This window comes from Pongo pygmaeus, chromosome 4, assembly GCF_028885625.2.
Source record: "Pongo pygmaeus isolate AG05252 chromosome 4, NHGRI_mPonPyg2-v2.0_pri, whole genome shotgun sequence".
Classification (NCBI taxonomy): Eukaryota; Metazoa; Chordata; class Mammalia; order Primates; family Hominidae; genus Pongo; species Pongo pygmaeus.
In genome coordinates this window covers 43,335,435-43,358,995 of record NC_072377.2, presented here as the reverse complement: position 1 = coordinate 43,358,995, position 23,561 = coordinate 43,335,435, and the positions used below count along the sequence as shown (strand labels likewise).

At 44.3% G+C, this 23,561-nt stretch overlaps 1 pseudogene; it reads left to right on the top strand.

The window, feature by feature from the left end:
- Window positions 1-22,095: 22,095 nt before the first annotated feature.
- LOC129036168 (uncharacterized) lies at window positions 22,096-22,898 on the top strand (annotated as a pseudogene).
- The last annotated feature ends 663 nt before the right edge of the window (window positions 22,899-23,561 follow it).

The following is a 23,561-nucleotide window of genomic DNA, read 5'->3' as shown; positions in this document are numbered from 1 at the left end:
CCCCCACTTAAGACAGAGTCTCACTCCGTGGCCCAGGCCTGAGTGCAGTGCCACAAACACAGCTCACTGTAGTCTCGACCTCCTGGACTTGAACAGTCCTCTCACCTCAGCCTCCTCAGCAGCTGGCACCAAGGTGCATGCCACCATCTTGGGTTAATATTTTTTATGTTTCATACAGATGGAGTCTCCCCATGTTTCCCAGGCTGGTCTCAAACACCTGAGCTCAAGCAGTTCTCCACCTCAGCCTCACAACCTCCTGGGATTACAGGCTGGGCCACCATGCCCATCGAAATTCACACACATCTATACCCCCAGCTCAGACTCTGATGCTGCAGGCCTGTATTCCTTCTTATTTCTTTACGCCTCTTTTGGAAGCCCCCAGACAATCCTAAATCCAGTCTTACTCAACTTGAGCATTACTTATCTTGGTTAATGGCAGCCAGAAAAAATAGTTTAGTATAATGCAGAAATTTTATCTTAGAATAAATTTTATTTTTTCTTGCTTCCTTTCTTCATCTTCTTCCTTTTTTCCTCCCTTCTTTCTTAAACATAACCCTAAGTCTAAATCTATCCAGGTGAGTGAATACTTCATGTCATATAAGTTGTCACCCTCTACATCAGCATCCCCCCTTCCCCGGAGAATTGCATCTTCCCTTTCACTTTGCTCAGCAGAGGTTTCCAGGTAAGTCCGTCCAGAAAGATTCTCCTGGTGTTCCCCAGATTTTAAGGAAACGCATATTCCTCTCACAAGGCTGCTTATTGATTCAAATTAGCACCATGACATTCATGAATTCTGTTACACTGTTAAATCAGAATTCTGCTTTCAGAATCCTAAGTTCATAATGTCCCAAATCACCACTGATTTCTTCCCACAGGAAAGACACACACACGTAATTGTTAGTCAAGAGTTTATCAGGAGCTCTTGGAACCCGTCAGTGAATACAGCCCTAAATTACTAGAAGCAAATGGAACCAGGAAGAAGAAAGTCTACAAAGTAACCGGAAAGAGAACATGTGTGGAGGTGCATTGGAGTGGTAGTCACACGGCTCCTCAGTACCCTGCAGGGTCTAGTGTATTCTGGGTTTTAAAATCTATGAAACATTTGTGGACAATGTTTTACCAAAAGAAAAAAACAAAAAAACAAACAAAAAAAACCCAGAAACAAACAAACAAGAAAACTTTCAGCCACACAGTGAATGTAAAGCAGAGGCTAGACAGGAAGGGGGAAGTGGGAATTTTCAATCCCAGAGACCAACAGCAAATGGTTCTTTTTTTGTGGGTGAACCTAGTGACCTAGTGGAGTCCTGCTTTGGCACCAAGCATAATTCTTCACTTTCTAATTCTAGGTGACTTACCCTGGGGAATTTTTGCCTTTTACTTTCTGTCTAGCCTCCTCTGTGGTCTTTGTTTTTACCTACTCTACTAGACTTACTGGTTATAAGTGTTAAATTTTTTTCTGAGCCTAAAATCAAGAGTCAATACCTGACAAAGAAGCAGATTGTTAAAACCAAGAGTTTCTCTGTATCTGGAACGTATTAATATGGATTCCTGCCTCCTAATTCATTAGTTGCACAGCTTCTGGCAACATAGCCTCAACTCCACCTCAGCCTCCCAAAGTGCTGGGATTACAGGCATGAGCCACCATACCCAGTCTTTTAATATGTTTATTGTCTCTTCGTTAACAAATACTAAGTGTCTATATTGTGCTACATAGTGATCAAGGTCCCAGAGATAAGTGATCAACAAGCAGACATGGACTTCGCCATAAAGTGTTTGACACCTTTATGGGTTGAAAAAAACAGTAAACATGACAACAAATAAACAAACAAACAAACAAACAGTGTTTATATGATAAACACTATTAAGAAACTTAACGCAAGTTAGTTGAAAAGGTAACTAGGAGGATGCTATATTAGGTAGTGTAGTAAGGATAGAATTATCAGAGATACTTCCACTTTGATATGAATAATGCAATGAATAAAGAAAAAAAAAATCTGAGCCAGACGCAGTGACTCACACCTGTCATCTTAGCACGTTGGGAGGCAGATACGGTAGGATCACTTGAGGCCAGCCTTGCCAACTGTAGGGAGACCCCCTGAAACTATTGCTATGGAATAAAAGATGAAATGCTCCTGATTATTGTAAATACAAAATTGCATGCAGGATTGTGTAAAGACAATGCCAGGTTGAACTGCCAGAATGAGCCAACAGCGTGTGATGTGCTTCCCCCTGCAGAGAGCCTATGAAGGGACGTGCAGTCAGGGAGGTTTCACTTCACCAAGATTCCTATCCCAGAAAAGCAGATGTTCATAGTTCTGGGAATGGAATGTGACCTTGTGGAGAGCCTATAAATGGACTTATGAGGGGCGCCTCTTCATATGGATAAGATAGGGCTGTAAACGCCCTCATCTTGCCATGGCTCTTCTAGGCCTCTTTAGGTTAAGGCATACTCCCTTCTGAGAATTTCTGGTCTAACTGGTTGTCTAGCTTCACGTCCTGTTTCTATTGATTGTTTGTAACCAGCTTTTGCTGCAACTGTTACTGCTGATTAACATCTTGCTAATTCGGAGGGTGGAGCCAAGATGGCCAAATAGGAACAGCTCCAGTCTACAGCTCCCAGCGTGAGCAATGCAGAAGATGGGTGACTTCTGCATTTCCAACTGAGGTACGGGGTTCATCTCACTGGGACTGTCGGAAAGTGGGTGCAGGACAGTGGGTGCAGCGCACCGAGCAAGAGCCGAAGCAGGGCGAGGCATCACCTCACCTGGGAAGCGCAAGGGGTCAGGGAATTCCCTTTCCTAGTCAAAGAAACGGGTGACAGATGGCACCTGGAAAATCGGGTCACTCCCACCCTAATACTGCGCTTTTCCAATGGCACCTGGAAAATCGGGTCACTCCCACCCTAACACCGCACTTTTCCAACGGTCTTAGCAAACAGTACACCAGGAGATTATATCCCGCACCTGGCTCAGAGGGTCCTGTGCCCACGGACCCTCACTCATTGCTAGCACAGCAATGTGAGATCAAACTGCAAGATGGCAGCGAGGCTGGCGGAGGGGAGCCCGCCATTGCTGAGGCTTGAGTAGGTAAACAAAGTGGCCAGGAAGCTCGAAAAGGGTGGAGCCCACTGCAGCTCAAGGAGGCCTGCCCGCCTCTGTAGAATCCACCTCTGGGGGCAGGGCACAGCCAAACAAAAGGCAGCAGAATCCTCTGCAGACTTAAATGTCCCCGTCTGACAGCATTGAAGAGAGTAGTGGTTTTCCCAACATGCAGCTGGACATCTGAGAACAGACAGACTGCCTCCTCAAGTGGGTCCCTGACCCCTGAGTAGCCTAACTAGGAGGCATCCCCCAGTAGGGGCAGACTGACACCTCACATGGCTGGGTACTCCTCTGAGACAAAACTTACAGAGGAACGATCAGGCAGCAACATCTGCTGTTCACCAATATCCGCTATTCTGCAGCCTCCGCTGCTGATACCCAGGCAAACAGGGTCTGGAGTGGACCTCCAGCAAACTCCAACAACCCTGCAGCTGAGGGTCCTGACAGTTAGAAGGAAAACTAACAAACAGAAAGGACATGCACACCAATACCCCATCTGGACGTCACCGTCATCAGAGACCAAAGGTAGATAAAACCACAAAGATGGGGAAAAAACAGAGCAGAAAAACTGGAAACTCTAAAAATCAGAGCACCTCGCCTCCTCCAAAGGAACGCAGCTCCTCACCAGCAATGGAACAAAGCTGGACGGACAATCACTTTGACGAGTTGAGAGAAGAAGGCTTCAGACAATCAAACTACTCTGAGCTAAAGGAGGAATTTCAAACCCATGGCAAAGAAGTTAAAAACCTTGAAAAAAATTAGATGAATGGCTAACTAGAATAACCAATGCAGAGAAGTCCTTAAAGGACCTGATGGAGCTGAAAACCAAGGCACGAGAACTACGTGATGAATGCACAAGCATCAGTAGCCGAATCGATCAACTGGAAGAAAGGGTATCAGTGATGGAAGATCAAATGAATGAAATGAAGCGAGAAGAGAAGTTTAGAGAAAAAAGAATAAAAAGAAACAAACAAAGCCTTCAAGAAATATGGGACTATGTGAAAAGGCCAAATCTACATCTGACTAGTGTACCTGAAAGTGACAGGGAGAATGGAACCAACTTGGAAAACACTCTGCAGGATATTATCCAGGAGAACTTCCCCAATCTAGCAAGGGAGGCCAACATTCAAATTCAGGAAATACAGAAAACGCCACAAAGATACTCCTCGAGAAGAGCAACTCCAAGACACATAATTGTCAGATTTACCAAAGTTGAAATGAAGGAAAAAATGTTGAGGGCAGCCAGAGAGAAAGGTCGGGTTACCCACAAAGGGAAGCCCATCAGACTAACAGCTGATCTCTTGGCAGAAACTCTACAAGCCAGAAGAGAGTGGGGGTCAATATTCAACATTCTGAAAGAAAAGAATTTTCAACCCAGAATTTCATATCCAACCAAACTAATCTTCACAAGTGAAGGAGAAATAAAATACTTTACAGACAAGCAAATGCTGAGAGATTTGGCCACCACCAGGCCTGCCCTAAAAGAGCTCCTGAAGGAAGCACTAAACATGGAAAGGAACAAACGGTACCAGCCACTGCAAAAACATGCCAAATTGTAAAGACCATCGAGGCTAGGAAGTAACTGCATCAACTAACGAGCAAAATAACCAGCTAACATCATAATGACAGGATCAAATTCACACATAACAATATTGCCCTTGAATGTAAATGGGCTAAATGCTCCAATTAAAAGATACAGACTGGTAAATTGGATAAAGAGTCAAGACCCATCAGTGTGCTGTATTCAGGAAACCCATCTCACGTGCAGAGACACACATAGGCTCAAAATAAAGGGATGGAGGAAGATCTACCAAGCAAACGGAAAACAAAAAAAGGCAGGGGTTGCAATCCTAGTCTCTGATAAAACAGACTTTAAACCAACAAAGATCAAAAGAGACAAAGAAGGCCATTACATAATGGTAAAGGGATCAATGCAACAAGAAGAGCTAACTATCCTAAATATATATGCACCCAATACAGGAGCACCCAGATTCATAAAGCACATCCTTAGAGACTTAGAAAGAGACTTAGACTCCCACACAATAATAATGGGAGACTTTAACACCCCACTGTCAACATTAGACAGATCAACGAGACAGAAAGTTAACAAGGATATCCAGGAATTGGACTCAGCTCTGCACCAAGTGGACCTAATAGACATCTACAGAACTCTCCACCCCAAATCAATAGAATATACATTCTTCTCAGCACCACACCACACTTATTCCAAAATTGACCACTTAGTTGGAAGTAAAGCACTCCTCAGCAAATGTAAAAGAACAGAAATTATAACAAACTGTCTCTCAGACCACAGTGCAATCAAACTAGAACTCAGGATTAAGAAACTCACTCAAAACCACTCAACTACATGGAAACTGAACAACCTGCTCCTGAATGACTACTGGGTACATAATGAAATGAAGGCAGAAATGAAGATGTGCTTTGAAACCAATGAGAAGAAAGACACAACATACCAGAATCTCTGGGAAATTTATAGCACTAAATGCCCACAAGAGAAAGCAGGAAAGATCTAAAATTGACACCCTAACATCACAATTAAAAGAACTAGAGAAGCAAGACCAAACATATTCAAAAGCTAGCAGAAGGCAAGAAATAACTAAGATCAGAGCAGAACTGAAGGAAATAGAGATACAAAAACCCTTCAAAAAAATCAATGGATCCAGGAGCTGGTTTTTTGAAAAGATCCACAAAATTGATAGACCACTAGCAAGACTAATAAAGAAGAAAAGAGAGAAGAATCAAATAGACGCAATAAAAAATGAGAAAGGGGATATCACCACTGATCCCACAGAAATACAAACGACCATCAGAGAATACTATAAACACCTCTATGGAAATAAACTAGAAAATCTAGAAGAAATGGATAAATTCCTCAACACATACACCCTCCCAAGACTAAACCAGGAAGAATTTGAATCTCTGAATAGACCAATAACAGGCTCTGAAATTGAGGAAATAATTAATTGCTTACCAACCAAAAAAAGTCCAGGACCAGATGGATTCACAGCCGAATTCTACCAGAGGTACAAGGAGGAGCTGGTCCTATTCCTTCTGAAACTATTCCAATCAATAGAAAAAGAGGGAATCCTCCCTAACTCATTTTATGAGGCCAGCATCATCCTGATACCAAAGCCTGGCAGAGACACAACCAAAAAAGAGAATTTTAGACCAATATCCCTGATGAACATTGATGCAAAAATCCTCAATAAAATATGGCAAACTGAATCCAGCAGCACATCAAGCAGCTTACCCACCAGTGGGCTTCATCCCTGGAATGCAAGGCTGTTTCAACATATCAAAATCAATAAACGTAATCCAGCATACAAACAGAACCAACGACAAAAACCATATGATTATCTCAATAGATGCAGAAAAGGCCTTTGACAAAATTCAACAACCCTTCATGCTAAAAATTATCAATAAATTAGGTATTGATGGGATGTATCTCAGAATAATAAGAGCTATCTGTGACAAACCCACAGCCAATATCATACTGAATGGGAAAAAACTGGAAGCATTCCCTTCGAAAACTGGCACGAGACAGGGACGCCCTCTCTCACAACTCCTATTCAACATAGTGTTGGAAGTTCTGGCCAGGGCAATCAGGCAGGAGAAGGAAATAAAGGGTATTCAGTTAGGAAAAGAGGAAGTCAAATTGTCCCTGTTGGCAGATGACATGACTGTATATCTAGAAAACCGCATTTTCTCAGCCCAAAATCTCCTTAAGCTGATAAGCAACTTCAGCAAAGTCTCAGGATACAAAATCAATGTGCAGAAATCACAAGCATTCTTATACACAAATAACAGACAAACAGAGAGCCAAATCATGAGTGAACTCTCATTCACAATTGCTTCAAAGAGAATGAAATACTTAGGAATCCAACTTACAAGGGATGTGAAGGACCTCTTCAAGGAGAACTAAAACCACTGCTCAATGAAATAAAAGAGGATACAAACAAATGGAAGAACATTCCATGCTCATGGGTAGGAAGAATCAATATCGTGAAAATGGCCATACTGCCCAAGGTAATTTATAAATTCAATGCCATCTCCATCAAGCTACCAACGACTTTCTTCACAGAATTGGAAAAAACTACTTTAAAGTTCATATGGAACCAAAAAAGACCCCGCATTGCCAAGTCAATCCTAAGCCAAAGTAACAAAGCTGGAGGGATCACGCTACCTGACTTCAAACTATACTGCAAGGCTACAGTAACCAAAACAGCATGGTACTGGTACCAAAACAGAGATATAGAGCAATGGAACAGAAAAGAGCCCTCAGAAATAATGCCACATATCTACAACTATCTGATCTTTGACAAACCTGACAAAAACAAGAAATGGGGAAAGGATTCCCTATTTAATAAATGGTGCTGGGGAAACTGGCTAGCCATATGTAGAAAGCTGAAACTGGATCCCTTTCTTACACCTTATACAAAAATTAATTCAAGATGGATTAAAGACTTAAATGTTAGACCTGAAACCATAAAAACCTTAGAAGAAAGCCCAGGCAATACCATTCAGGATATAGGCATGGGCAAGGACTTCATGTCCAAAACACCAAAAGCAATGGCAACAAAATCCAAAATTGACAAATGGGATCTAATTAAACTACGGAGCTTCTGCACAGCAAAAGAAACTACCCTCAGAGTGAACAGGCAACCTACAGAATGGAAGAAAATTTTTGCAATCTACTCATCTGACAAAGGGCTAATATCCAGTATCTACAAGGAACTCAAACAAATCTACAAGAAAAAAAACAAATAGGCCCATCAAAAAGTGGGCAAAAGATATGAACAGACACTTCTCCAAAGAAGACATATTTGCAGCCAAAAGACACATGAAAAAATGCTCATCATCACTGGCCATCAGAGAAATGCAAATCAAAACCACAGTGAGATACCATCTCACACCAGTTAGAATGGCCATCATTAAAAAGTCAGGAAACAACAGGTGCTGGAGAGGATGTGGAGAAAGAGGAACACTTTTACACTGTTGGTGGGGCTGTAAACTAGTTCAACCATTGTGGAAGTCAGTGCAGTGATTCCTCAGGGATCTTGAACTAGAAATAACATTTGACCCAGCCATCCCATTACTGGGTATATACCCAAAGGATTATAAATTATGCTGCTATAAAGACATATGCACACGTATGTTCATTGTGGCACTATTTACAATAGCAAAGACTTGGAATCAAGCCAAATGTCCAACAATGATAGACTAGATTAAGAAAATGTGGCACTCTCTACTCAGGTCTGAACCAGAAAACTGAACAGTCATCTCCTTACTGTGTGGGTAGGAGTTCACAAAGCAGCCAGTTTATTCTATTTTTGCTATGTTTTCTGTAAATATTTCTAATAAATTCTGTCTGATTCATTACCTTTAAAAAAAAAAAAGAAAAGAAAATGTGGCACATATACACCATGGAATACTACGCAGCCATAAAAAATGATGAGTTCATGTCCTTTGTAGGGACATGGATAAAGCTGGAAACCATCATTCTCAGCAAACTATCGCAAGGACAAAAAACCAGATACCGCATGTTCTCAGTCAGAGGTGGGAATTGAACAGTGAGAACACATGGACACAGCAAGGGGAACATCACACACCGGGGCCTGTTGTGGGGTGGTGGAAGGGGGGAGGGATAGCATTGGGAGATATACCTAATGTTAAATGACGAGTTGATGGGTGCAGCACATCAACATGGCACACGTATACATATGTAACTAACCTGCACGTTGTGCACATGTACCCTAAGACTTAAAGTATAATAAAAAAAAATCTTGCTAATCATAGGTTATGGAAAGACTGTGTTTCTGTTTTAAGGCTCTGTTAGAAATTAGTGATGCACACACTATACTGTAAATTCTTATCTCTGTATACTGTACTTCTGCATACCGAAGTTATGTTAAAGAATTACTTCATCCCCACATGAACATCTCGCCTCATAATCAAACGACCCTAAATCCCTCACTAACCTACCCCTGCCCTCACTAAACTTAATAATAAATGCTGGTATATCCAGTGCAATGGCAGCATCGCAGGACCAGAGGCGGTGACCCCCCTGGACCAAGCTTTCACTATTTTGTGTGTGTCTATTATTTCTCGACCTGCCAATCCACCTGGGAACAAAGAAAGAGCCCCGTTGCATTGTGGACTGGTGGCCAGATCCCACAGTAGCTAAAGTGATGAAATCCCGTCTCTACTAAAAATACAAAAAACATTAGCCCTGAGTGGTGGCACACCCCTGTAATCCCAGCTACTTGGGAGGCTAAGGTGGGAGAATCAAATAAACCCAGGAGGCAGAGGTTGTAGTGAGCTGAGATTGGGCCACTGCACTCCGGCTTGGGAAACACAGCAAGACCCTGTCTCAAAAAAAAAAAAAAAAAAAAAAATTGAAGGAGGAGTTACCATCATGAGACAAGATTCTAAGACTAGAACAACTTTATTATGCACTGGACATGGTGGCTGACATCTGTAATCCCAGCACTTCAGGAGGCTGAGTCAGGTAGATCACTTGCAGCGAGAATCCCAAAACCAGCCCAGGCAACAAAGTGAAACACCATCTCTAGGAGAGAAAAAAAAAAAAAAGCTTTTAATTAGCTGCATGTGGTGGTTTCTGCCTGTAGTCCCAGCCACTCAGGAGGCTGAAGCAAGAGGATTGCTTGAGCCCAGGATTTCGAGGCTGAAGTGAGCTATGATGGTACCGCTGCATTCTAGTCTAAGCTATAGAGTGAGACCTTGCACCTAAATTAAAAAAAAAATTATTACAGCCATGAACAGAGATTTAAAAAAAAAATAGTCGCTTTCAGTGACCCAAGTGGGAGGTATCTAGACTAAAACAATCTTCTAGTCTTCTGCCCAAGATGGCCTGCTGGCCTCCAGGCAAACATAATACATGATTAGATTAAGACAGAAGTTTTGATTTAGTTTTGACTGAATTGTTTAATTACTGATGATACAATGCCCACATACATGATATTGACTCTATAAATTATGAGGTTGGCCAAAGATATAGCCAAGGCATTTTTAAGGAAGCTGTAACTGATGATGCTTGAGGGTGTGTTCTACATTTTCTCCCTATGTATATCAGATCAGTTGACCCCTATATAAGCTGACCTCTTTATCCTCTAGGTTATGACACACTAATCTTCCAGGATATAACAGAAAATAAAGTGTAAAAGCAGAATACTATAGGCAATTCTTTAACCCATTTCTTCTTTGCCCTGAGAATACTGGCAGGTGGCGCATGCAGGTACAGCATTTACCGAGACCATTCATGGATTCCTTTTTTTTCTTTACTTTTTTTTTTTTTTTTTTTTTTTAGAGGAGTTTTGCTCTTGTCACCCATGCTGGAGTGCAATGGTGCCATCTCAGCTCACTGCAACCTCCGACTTCTGAGTTCAAGCAATTCTCGTGCCTCAGCCTCCTGAGAAACTGGGATTACAGGTGCACACCACCACACCCAGCTAATTTTTGCATTTTTATGAGAGATGGGGTTTCACCACGTTGGCCAGGTTGGTCTCAAACTCCTGAGCTCGGGTGATCCATCTGCCTCAGCCTCCCAAAGTACTGGGATTACAGGTGTTTGCCACTGCACCTGGGCGGATTTTTTTTTTTTTTTCAGATCATTTGATATCCGTTTTCGGCTTTCTGTTCAACCAAGCTGTCCCAACTGCATCAGTCGTATTTTGATGTAATTCTCTGAAAAGCATTTCAGGGTAACATTAAGACTGTAACCTCTCAGTTTACCTAAGAGTAAAAAATATAGCCGCAAGCGCTGCCAGTGAGTATTCTCGGGGCAAATGGGAAATGTGTTAGTTAATTAAAGGTCTCTTTCACAGTTACTGGAGGCAACTAGAACTTAGATTTAAGTATAATAGTATAATTCTAGTATGTGTAAATCAAGATTCCTTAATAAAGCATCACCGGCCTTAGCAGTTTTTGTTTAGGGTAGCTGAAAAGAACTAGTACATTCCTTTGCACAGTTTGGAGGGAGAGGCATGTCTGCATTAATGGCTGGACAGCAGGTCTTTGCCTGGGTAACATGGATCCCCTTGGGAACTGTCACTCCTATGTGTGTTATACCCATCCAGAGCACTGCCGACTCTCTACAATGCAAGTTTCCGTTCACTGTTCACTCCTAGAGAGACGTATCCAAGCTACATGCTCAAAGAAATGATAAAGCTAGTTTTCTGGGATCACCACTGGTGCTTTTCCAGTAATTACTGGCAGGTAGGGGTTGCTCCTGCTCTCAAGATCCACTCTCCAGACACCTAGAGTCCATAAACCTTTCACCTAACAAGAACTTTCAATCTTCTGCCTTCTATATCTATTCTGTCATTCTTATTCTGTTTCATTATTTTTTCCTCTAGTTTTCCCTGTATATTTTCCTCACTTCAAGTAAAAAAAAAAAAAAAACATGGCTTTGAAGGGAAGCATCACATTCAGACCTTATCTTTCTGGTCTTCAAATCAGCTCCTGCAATAAACACTGAGTTAGCTGTGTTCTGAATGGCCTCTTGACAGCCTCTTTACTCACTCATCAGTTAGAGCTGTGAAAGCTGCAGCTAGTGTCTCATCTTTGTATTTGTGGCTCCCTTTACAGCACCTGGAACATGGTAGGGTATTAAAACATGCTTACTAAATGTTGGGATCAATCAGATTTTATAATAGTAAACAATAATATTTGATTAAGTAATTATATACTCATATCCATTGATGCTTTGTAAATAGCATGTTTGACTCAAAGGAATTCCTATTTCACAATGGATATGAGAAGGAGAAAAATAATCCACAGAAAGAACACAACAAAGAATGATCCATTTTACATTTGTTCTGATTAACGTTATCTTTCATTCCATGATAAAATCCACAATGATAATATTGTTAAAAACTGAGCAAATTACTTTCAACCAGATACTGTCTAAACTTTAACTTTTGTTATGAAAATTATTCCTGGTATTTACTTTGTAAAATGAGAGCACATTTGGCTTCCGTTTCAGAGGTGGTTAATAAAGGCTACAGGGTTGGATAACATGTTGAGGGTCACTCATCTAGAATGGCATATAACCTGTCTGTAACTTAGTCAGCCACTGGGGCCTGAGCCTTTAGCTTCTTACTATTGTACACAGAAATGCTGAAATCTTTTTTGTTTTTTTTTTGAGACAGGGTCTCACTCCATTGCTCAGGCTGGAGTACAGTGGCTCAATCTCGGCTCACTGCAGCCTCAACTTTCTGGGCTCAGGTAATTCTCCTGCCTCAGTCTTCCTGCCTCAGTCTTTTGAGTAGCTGGGACTACAGGCACAGGCCACCACACCTGAATAATTTTTGCATTTTTTGTAGAGACAGGCTTTCGCCATGTTGTCCGGGCTGGTCTCCAACTCCTGGGCTCAAGTGATCTGCCTGTGTTGGCCTCACAAAGTGTTGAGATTACAGGTATGAGCCACTGCACCTGACTGAAATCTTCTTAATATAACAATTCAGTAGAAGACAAAACTGGGAGAGTGAAAGACCACACTAACAATGGGCAACTATCCTTACCCTGCTCCTCAATAACATCCCAAATCATCCCTTGCACATTCCCCCCAAGCTTTTCTCTGCTGGTAGACAAGGTTTCAGTTTCTGCTCTTAAGACAAGCAATGTGATTTTGGCAATAATGAACTTTCTATAAGAAAGCCAGGCACCACAAAAACAGCTTTTCCTCCACAGACATAGTTGTACTTTTTCCTTTATTTTTGAGACAGAGTTTCCCTCTTGTTGCCCAGGCTGGAGTGCAATGGCGTGATCTCGGCTCACCGCAACCTGTGCCTCCCAGGTTCAAGTGATTCTCCTGCCTCAGGCTTCCAAGTAGCTGGGATTACAGGCATGTACCACCACACCCAGCTAATTTTGTATTTATAGTAGAGACAGGGTTTCACCTTGTTGGCCAGGCTGGTCTCCAACTCCTGACCTCAGGTGATCCACTTGCTTCCACCTCCCAAAGTGCTGGGATTATGCGCCACGGTGCACAGCCACTTTTTCCTTTCATCTGCTAAACCAATCTGTCACTAATCTAGATAATTTCATCCCAGATGATAGGATTTTATGTTAATATCATTAATTCCATTTTCTGAGGAAATTTGCTCCTAAGACTAAAATCACACCCAGTTTCTTGTTATCTGGCTAGAACCACCCAAGGGAGCAGAAGACTATAAAAACACAAATACTGGCGATTTCTGAGTTCCAGATACTCTGTCACTAGTTGTGAGATGGATGCAACGAAGCAGCACTTTCCTCCTGGGGTGCAGCAGGCCTGGGATTCAACAGACCAGGCGCTAGGACTCCAGAGGCTACCAACCCTTAGCCCAGGCCATTGTGTGCCTAGTCTGCTCCCTTGTATGTTATTGCACACATACACCCAAATTCTGCAATACTTTAAATTTAGCAATTCAACAGTAGATGACAAAACTGGGAGAGTGAAAGACCACATTAAGAATTGGGGGCCGGGCGCGGTGCCTCACACCTGTAATCCAGCACTTTGGGAGGCCGAGGCAGGCAGATCACGAGGTCAGGAGACTAAGACCATCTTGGCTAACACAGTGAAACCCTGTCTCTACTAAAAAAAAATACAAAAAAAAATTAGCCAGGTGTGGTGGCACGTGCCTGTAGTCCCAGCTATTCGGGAGGCTGAGGCAGGAGAATCACTTGAACCCGGGAGGTGTAGGTTGCAGTGAGTGGAGATCGCACCGCTGCACTTCAGCCTGGGAGACAGAGTGAGATTCCGTCTCAAAAAAAAACAAAAGAAAACAAAAATTGGGCAACGACCAGCCTGGAAACAGGGAGAAACCCCATCTTTAGAAAAACTACAAAAAGAAATTAGCCAGGCATGGGGGCACACACTCGTTTTCCCAGCTACTTTGGAGCTACTCTGGAGGCTGAGAGGGGAGCCTGCAGGTCCAGGCTGTCAAGAGCATGCCACTGCATTCCCACCTGATCTACAGAGAAAAACCCGGTAAAAAAAAAAACAAAAAACAAAAAAAAACAGCCGAGGCTTCACATTACCCAACTTCAACTTCAAACTATTCTGTAAGGATACAATTATCCTAAGCAAATTAATGCAGAAGCAAATATTGCATGTTTGTCTCACTTATAAGTGGGAGCTAAACGTGGTGTACGGGGACATAAAGATGAGAACAATAGACAACTGGGGACTCCAAAAGGAGGGAAGGAGGGACATAAGGAGGTAGAGGATGAAAAACTTCTTACTGGGGACTATATTCCCTCTGGGTGATGGGGTCAATAGAAGCCTCAGCATCACGCAATACATTTTTGTTACAAACCTACACACGTCCCCCTGAATCTAAAATTAAAATGTAAAAAGGTCAACATATCACAGAACAATAATATAATGAAATACCACAAAAAATGATCTTTTGATTTAAAAATGGGCAACTACCCTGGCCTCCTCCTCAGTAACAGCCCCATCTTTAGGCATCTGACAAGCATTGCTCTGTGGCAGAAAGGAATGCAGTCTGCTCCAGTACTAGCAATGCATTTGGAGGCAATAATGAACGTTCTAACCAGGGTCCCCCAAAACAGCTTTCCTTGCACAAGAAGTTAGTACTTTTTCTTTTCAATTTCTAAAGCAAAGTATTTAACTAGATAACTTCATCCCCGATGATAGGACTTTACGTAAATCTCATTAATTCCATGTCTTGATGTAATTTGCTCCTAAGATTAAGGTTCCCACCCACCTCCCTGTAATCTAATTTGGACCGCTCATGAGACCAGAAGAGTATAAAAACGCGAAAGATGTTGACTTCTGAGTCCCAATTACCCGGTGTCAGCTGGTGAAAGAAGGACGCGATGAAGTTGCTGTCTCCCCTCGGAGTTTGGCAGGCCCGGGATTCCACAAAGGAGGCGGCGAGGTCAGAGGCCTCCAGCCCTGAGCTCAGTAAATTCGGTGTCCTGAATGCTCCCTTCCTGTCCTTACCACTGCGAGCTCTCTTAGGACGGCCTCCTGGGTTCCACTGCGACCTACTTTCCGCTCCCTGAGTGCTTCTTTGCTGAAACTGCAGGCGAAAAGATCTCTTTCCGAGACCGCAGCGCACTTTGAGGCGGGGCGCAAAGTCGCCCGCTCTGAATCCGGCGCCTGCAGATAGGAGTAGCCGCAGGCGGCCTCCAGAGAGCTGGAGGCTGCAGAGGGTCCCAACGGAAGCCTGCCCCCGCAGCATCCCTCTCAACTCGCCCCTTGCTTCGTGGACAGACGACTGGAGCCGGAGACGTCCGTCGGAGGAGACCTTTCAGAGTGTCAGCCTACTACTGTCCCGCCGAAGCCACCGACCGAAGTTCCAAGACTGCTGGCTGCAGATTGCATGCGCTTGAGGGCAGACGCCCTAAGGTGTCCACCGCCGCCTTTGGAGTCCTGAGCCCTGAGATTTTCGCTGAGATCCTTCCATTGATGATGTTACAGTAACACCTGAGTTCTCTCAAACGCGATGGAAGAAGTTTTGCCTTCAGATCAGTTTGTGCCTTTTTCTTCCCCCTTCTCAATAAAATTGTACACAAATGTGGCCAGGCGCGGTGGTTCACGCCGGTAATCCCAGCAATTTGGGAGGCCCAATCGGGTGGATCACTTGAGGTCAGAAGTTCGAGAACAGCCTGACCAACATGGTGAAACCCCGTCTCTACTGAAAATACAAAATAAGCCGGGCATGGCGACGCATGCCTGTAATCCCAACTACTCGGGAGGCTGAGGCAGGAGAATCGCTTGAACCCTGAGGCAGAGGTTGCAGTGAGTCGAGATGGTGTCATTGCACTCCAGCCTGGGCAACAAGAGCAAAACTCCGTCTCAAAAATATAAAATAAAATAAAATAGGACACAAATGTTAAATTCCTGTTACCTGGGTTCCTGCTGATGATGTTTGGTAAGGACGGGGGATAGGAGCCGGGCGGCTGGTTGCTGGTGCCAGGACTGACACGGGACTCTGGGTCGCCTAGGTTTGCTGATGGCAGGTCAGAAGTAGTGTGTCTTGTCCAGAGACTGGAGGGAAGGATCAGCCAGGGGTTGTGCATGGCAGGTGACTCACAGGCTGGGCCTACAGGAAATGGGGTTAACAGGCAGCAGGCCTGAGAACTTAGTGCAGGAAATTCTCTTGTTCCAAGTCCCTGGAACTTTTTCCTTCTGAAGGTTTGCACTGTTATATCTTAAGAGCTTGCTAAACTCACTCATGAGTGCTGGAACTTTTCTTTTAGACTCCTTAAGATTTTCTACATAGACTCATATTCTGCAAGTATGGATATTTTCATTGTTTCGCTTCCAATTTTTATGCTTTTTAACACATTTTCTCACCTTATTGCACTGGAAAACAATTCCAGTAGGTTGTTGAATAGAAATGGTGAGAGTGGATATTTGTGCCTTGTTCCTGATTCCATGGGAAAAGCGTTGAGTCTGTCATTATTACATACAATGTTTGCTATAGGTTTTTGTAGATTCTTTTTTGGTCGAGGAAATTCCCTCTAGTCCTATGATGCTGAGAGTTGGTTTTTAAGTTTTAAATCATAAATGGTATAGATTTTAAGTGCTTTTTGTGCATCGTTTGATAGGATTATATGGTGTTTCTCATCTAGGCTATCAATAAGGTGAATTACATTGTTTGACTTTCAAGCATTAAACCAGTCCTCCATCTGGAATAATCTTACTTGGACACGGTATGGTTCTTTTTTTTTTTTTTTTTTTTTGAGACGGAGTCTCGCTCTGTCGCCCAGGCTGGAGTGCAGTGGTGCTGTCTAGGCTCACTGCAAGCTCTGCCTTCCGGGTTGACACCATTCTCCTGCCTCAGCCTCCCAAGTAGCTGGGACTACAGGCACCTGCCACCACGCCCGACTAATTTTTTGTATTTTTTTTAGTAGAGATAGGGTTTCACTGTGTTAGCCAAGACGGTCTCGATCTCCTAACCTCGTGATCCGCCCGCCTTGGCCTCCCAAAGTGCTGGGATTACAGGCGTGAGCCACTGCGCCTGGCCCAAGGCATGGTATTGTTCTTTAACATATATTTCTGACTGCTAGTTCTTAGTATTTTGGTGAGGATTTCTGCATCTATGCTTAGGTGCAATGTTGGTAAGTAGTTTTCTCTTAGCGTACTGTGTGTGTCAGCAAAGTGCTGATCTCATAAAATAAATTGGGAAGTATTCCATATTCCTTTATTTACTAGAATAAATCGTGTAGAATTCAACTTATTTATTCTTTAAATATTTGGTAAAAATTAGTCAGTGAAATTGTAAGAAACTCTAGGTTTGTTTTTTTGGAAGATTTTTGGACCATGAATTCAATATCATTAATGATGACTGTGGATCTTGCAGGGTTGATCCATTCTATCTAATTTGTTGAATTTAAGAGTATAGAGTTGGTTTTAGATCATTTTTAAAAGTTACCATTGTGGGCCAGGTGGGGTGGCTCACTCCTGTAATCCCAGTACTTTGGGTGGCCAAGGTGAGTGAATCACTTGAGGCCCGGAGTTCAAGACCAGCCTGGCCAACCTAGCGAAACCCCATCTCTACTAAAAATACAAAAAATTAGCCAGGTGTGGTGGTCCACGCCTCTAATCCCAGCTACTCAGGAGGCTGAATCACAAGAATCACTTAAACCCAGGAGGTGGAGGTTGCAGTGAGCCAAGATCAGGCCACTGCATGCCAACCTGGGCGACAGACCAAGACTTTTCCCAAAAAAAAAAAAAAAAAAGTTATCATCATGAATACATTGATCAATATAAAGACACTGCTAGCTAACATCAGTTTCACTCACTAGATCTGTTTACCAGTCTTCAGCCAGCTCTATGTTGCAAGAAGTAACCGTTATGGACTGCACTGGAGAGCTACTTTTGCCCCCAGGCTTCTGTTTGAGTTTAGGCACTGAAAGACACCAGCTGTTCAGAGATATGGAGTAGTAATTTATTACCTTGTTTTTTCCCCCCTGGAGCTCAGGGTATTGAATTATTTTACGTAAAGTCAAAAATAGGCTGGCTATGGTGGCTCATGCTTGCAATCACAGCACTTTGGGAGGCCAAGGCAGGAGGATCCCTTGAGGCCGGGAGTTCAAAACCAACTTGGGTAATAGAGTTAGATCCTGTCTCCACAAAGAATAAAAACATTAGACTGGGCGCGGAGGCTCACACCTGTAATCCCAGCACTTTGGGAGGCCAAGGCGGGTGGATCACCCGAAGTCAGGAGTTGGAGACCAGCCTGGCCAACATGGTGAAACCCTGTCTCTACTAAAAAATACAAAAATTAGCAGGGCGTGGTGGTGGACACCTGTAATCCCACCTACTCGAGAGACTGAGGCAGGAGAATCACTTGAACCCGGGAGGCAGAGGTTGCAGTGAGCCAAGATCACACCATTGCCTGGGTGACAAGAGCAAAACTCCATCTCAATAAATAAATAAATAAATAAATAAATAAGCCAGGCATGGTGACATGTACCTGTAGCCACAGCTACTTGGGAGGCTGAGGAAGGAGGACTGCATGAGCTGAGATGGCAGAGGCTGCAATAATCTATAGTTGTACCACTGCACTCCAGCCTGGGTGACAGAGTGAGACCCGGTCTCAGAAAAATAAAAGGGGGAAAAAAAAAGGCCAAAAATACTGTGGAGTGGCCCTTCCAGCACTCGCTTGCTTTCTCTAACACCACTCATTCTCTTGCCGCTACTTAGCTAGGAATGGTAATTCTTTCTTCTGGTGCAAGGTCTGGAGTGCTCCCTACCTCTTGTTTGTTTCCTTTTACCTGTCCACAAATGCTCATTGTAAGTAGTCAGTTACTTTATTAAACACTTCTCAACTACCCCTTTTTGTGCATTCATTTTATGCACCAACGTTGATAATACAGATTCCACTGGCAAGTATAAAATTACTCCAAAATATTTAGCAAAGCAAAATATTTCATCCTGGGGCATTTCAGAGTTTGGACAAAGAAAGTTGATGTGCCACAGCAAACAGATTGAGTGTCTGCTGAAGCAAAAGAAAAGGACAGTGACATGTCATGGAAGCTGAAGAAATACATTTGCTATACAAAATGCTGAAGAGAGGTTGACGTTTGTGGGAATAGGAAAATGAAATTGTGGAATGAAAGATTCATTATATAGGATTCACTGGGATGTGAAAATTGTAGATAATGAATATATAGTCCTTATGTTACATTTTTAACCTTTTATTTAAAATAATTTAAAATGTACAAGAAACAATGCAAGAAGGAACCACAGAAATCCAGCATCTTTTTTTTTTTTTCCTTTTTGAGACAGAGTCTCGCTGGAGTGCAATGGTGCAATCTCGGCTCACTGCAACCACCACCTCCCGGGTTCAAGCGATTCTCCTACCTCAGCTTCCTGAGTAGTTGTGACTGCAGGCATGAGCCACCATGCCCGGCTAAGTTTTGTATTTTTAGTAGAGATGGGGTTTCACCATGCTGGCCAGGCCGGTCTCGAACTCCCAACCTCAAGTGATCCTCCCGCCTCTGCCTCCCAAAGTGCTGGGATTACAGGCGCAAGCCACCGCACCCGGCTGCAGCATACCTCTTATCCATATTCCCTCCTCTCCTCTCTTTAAAGAATTTGGGGCCACCACAAATTGGGGCTCACAACTGTAATCCCAGCACTTTGGGAGGCCGAGGCGAGTGGATCACCAGAGGTCAGGAGTTCGATACCAGCATAATCAACATAGTGAAACTCCATCTCTACCAAAAATACAAAAATTAGCCGGGTTTGGTGGCATGCACCTGTAATCCCAGCTACTTGGGAGGCTGAGGTAGAAGAATTGCTTGAACTCAGGAGGCAGAGGTTGCAGTGAGCCCAGATCACACCACTGCACCCGCCTGGGCGACACAGCAAAAATTTTTTTTAATTGTAAAAACATTATACAACTGATGGCCAGTAAACTTTAATATTTAGTGTGCATTTCCTAAGAACAGGGATATTGTCTCACATAAACTTACACAGTAGCACAGTACAGTTATCAATCGCAAGAAACTTAACCTTACTATAATACACTTCAGCACTACCATCAGCCTGGGTATTTATGTCTCCGGAGCTCGTGGGCGGGGGCAAGCCAAATATGAAACTCAATAATAATAAATGCACCAAAATTAGTACACAAATGAAAAACGATAAAATTTTAGAAAGTACATAGAACCAAAACAAACCGTAATTCCGACGGAAAAACAGCCAGAAAAGAAACGGAAATGAAACTGACACTAAGCAAACCGTACAGAGAAGTAGCCCTACAGAACGCAGGAACCGTACAGAGAAGGAGCCCTACAGAACGCGCCCTACAGAGCGCTTCAGAGGCCAAGAACCATCTGTGTCCGGGAAATGAGCATTGCTGCCACCAGGAAACTGTCCGCTAGGGCTCGGCACTACTAAGGACCTCGCTAACAATAATCTGGCGGCGCTGGGACTCAGCAAGAGCAGACACCCAGCGGATTGCCCTGGTGTTGCCAAACAAATGTCCATTTAGGTGCCATAAATGGTGCTGCTAGAAAGAAACTGCAGGCTCTTAGATAGGAGTCCTGTCTGGAGAAATGAACTGACTGTGTTTAAATGTGTTGTGATAGAAAAATGTGTTGTGGCATCTTATTGTGTTTTAAGTCGTTTAATGTGTTTTAACCCGTTGTAATGTGTTGTGAGAGAAAAAGCCCCGGCTAACGGTACTATGGAATTACTAGAGAGCACAGCGGCTGGGTGCAGTCACCGGTCTGCACCGTAAAAAGGGGTTCAGGAAGTTCCTACGAGATGTTAGCGTTGCTAGGACCCAGAAAGAGACAGCACAGAGAATTTACGGGCCCCGAGAACATGAAACGTCCTGTTGGGCGCTAAGAATTGTGCACCAACTGAGAAAACGCCCAGTGGGCGCTACTGGCAAAAGTGCTGACGCAAAACCGGCTGCTCCGCATAAGAAGCGGAGTCGCCAGACAGAACCCGGGACCTGGCAGCAGCAAGGCTGAGACCGAGATGGGCTCCCCGCGTCCTGAGCATGCAAGTCAAGGAGCACGAAGCTGAGACATTTAAAATCAGTAGAAAAAAATACATAACATTTAAATACAATTTTAAAATAATAGAAGCCTAAAATGCAAATAGAAATGAAAGGCAAGCACATCGGTAATGTCGTTCTCAGAGCAAGACACAAAAAGACAATTAAAAAATAAGTAAAAATTACTGAGAACCATTCCTACAAAGAAGAAATTACAAATGTTTGTAATGCAATCCTATGATTAGGATATCCCTATCCGATCTAAACCGGTACATGTTACACCTAAGTCTAAATTTCCTACCAAATTAAATAAATAAATAAATAACAGTCATGGTTAAAACTGTTTAGCTTAGACTATAAAGTGGTAGAAAAAAAAAGTCGCTTTCGGCGGGACTTGCTATCGTCAAACGCGGATTGGCAAAACTGAAAAATCGCGTTTGCCTGCATTTCCTGACTTCCAGGGGAGTTTAAAAAACACCGGCCTAGGTAAGGCGCGACCCGCTATTGTGAAACCAAACTTAGTATAAGAGCTCCCAGGCCCTGCTAAACCGGTCATCGCTAAGCCAAAAAAAAAAAAAAAAAAAAAAAATCGCATTCGCTGGTACCCAGATTTCTACAGGACTTAAACGTCTCCTGCGCAGCTAAAGCAGAGCTTACTAGTAGGAAACTTTGAATGACTAAGAAAGTTGAGGCAGGGCTAACCCGGGGTTGTTAGGATTAGAATTCCGAGGCTACAGGAAACCTGGAATTGCTGAGATATGAGTCACAGGGTGACTCAGCCTCGTTACGATGAAACAGTAACTTCCTACCACCTAGAAATCGCAGCCGGGGCCAGACCGGTGTTTGTCCTAAGTCGGAACTTGCTTGTGCTGAGAAATCACATTGTGACTATTCCACGACTTGAACAAGGGGTAGAAATCGCAGGCACCGCGAAATAGAAACTTGGTAGGACCAAGAAGCCAACGACGCCCGAAACCATGGGGTCCTGTCACAGAAGCCCCAGCAGCGCAGCCACCGGACTGGGTTCTGGAGGCCGAGCCGGTGTCCGTGCGGCGGCGCTGGGAAGAGACGGCGCCCCGGCAGCTCCCCTGCCACTGGCCCTGAGGAGCGGCTGGCTACCCTAGCCCAGCGCCGCCACCGCCCGATAACTCCAGGCTCGGCGCAACTGGGGCAGCTGCGACTCCGAATCCCTCACATCTGCAACCTGGGTGCTGCGACCACTGAGAAAACGAGAGCCCAGACCAACGAGCTGTGCCGCTACCAAGAAATCTCGGCTGGCGAAATGGCGGTGCTGGGAGCCTGCGAGTGACGTCAGCCGGCGGGGTTGTCAAGGACAACATTCGTTTTGACGCAGCCAATGGCGCCGTCACCAAGAAACCATCGACTCTGAGAAAAAAGAGAGGTTCGGCCACCGAGAAACTCCGTACGACAAGTGCTGTGACAGAAAAACCGCCGACTCCGCGCCACTGGCAAAACAGCCAATGGAAACCCCGGTGCTGCGACCGTGACACCGGCACTAGAGGGTCTCAGATGGAGAAAGCGGCGCACGGAGACCAGGAAACCGTGTAGCACAACTAGCAGAAAACCGTCTTATCGGCCATCCGGGAGAAAGCGCGGATCAGAAACAGGCGACTTCGGTGCAGGGAACCGCGCAGCCACTGAAGAACGTGACCCACGTGGCAGTGGTGCCAGCGAAACACCGCAGTTTGGACGGCAGCTGTGGGGATGCCACAGAGAAACATGCACTGCCACTGAAGTTCATCCAGCTCCGCGGAACTAGTGGTTATATGATCAAGAAACCGCCAGTTGGGCTCTACTAGAAACTTTTAGTCCTCCCATAACGGCTATCCTACCCACAACAGACAAATGCCTTTACCCAGCACCTAGCGGTGTTGAGACCCGCCTGGGCCAGCACAGAGCGCAGAGCAGTGCGGGTACCGAGAAACGCCGGACTCAGTGAAACCAGCCTTGCCTCCAGCGGATTCCCCGGCTTCGCCGGATGCTACAGGCGAGAGTGCCGCCGGGAAACCTCTGGCTCCCTAAACCGATTAGATTATGGGAGTGGGGGGACACTCACAAGTTGTCGGGGAGGGAACCAGCGGCGCTGGGATCCGGCGAGCACTTGCCCGCAGCAAAAGCCTGTGCTGTTGCAAAAAACAACTTTTGGTGCAAAGAATGTTGCCGCCAGAGAGCATCCGCTGTCGCTGACAAAGGAGTAGCAATGGCAGTGAGAAACCGCCGGCGCCACGGCCGACGGCGGCGGCTCACGCCTGTAATCCTTGCAGTTTGGGAGGCCGAGGTGGGCGCATCACTTGAGGTCAGGAGACTAGCCTGGCCAACAAGGTGAAACCCCATCTCTACTAAAATACAAAAGATTAGCCGGGCGTGGTGGCAGGCACCTGTAATCCCAGCTACTCCGGAGGCTGAGGCAGAAGAATCGATT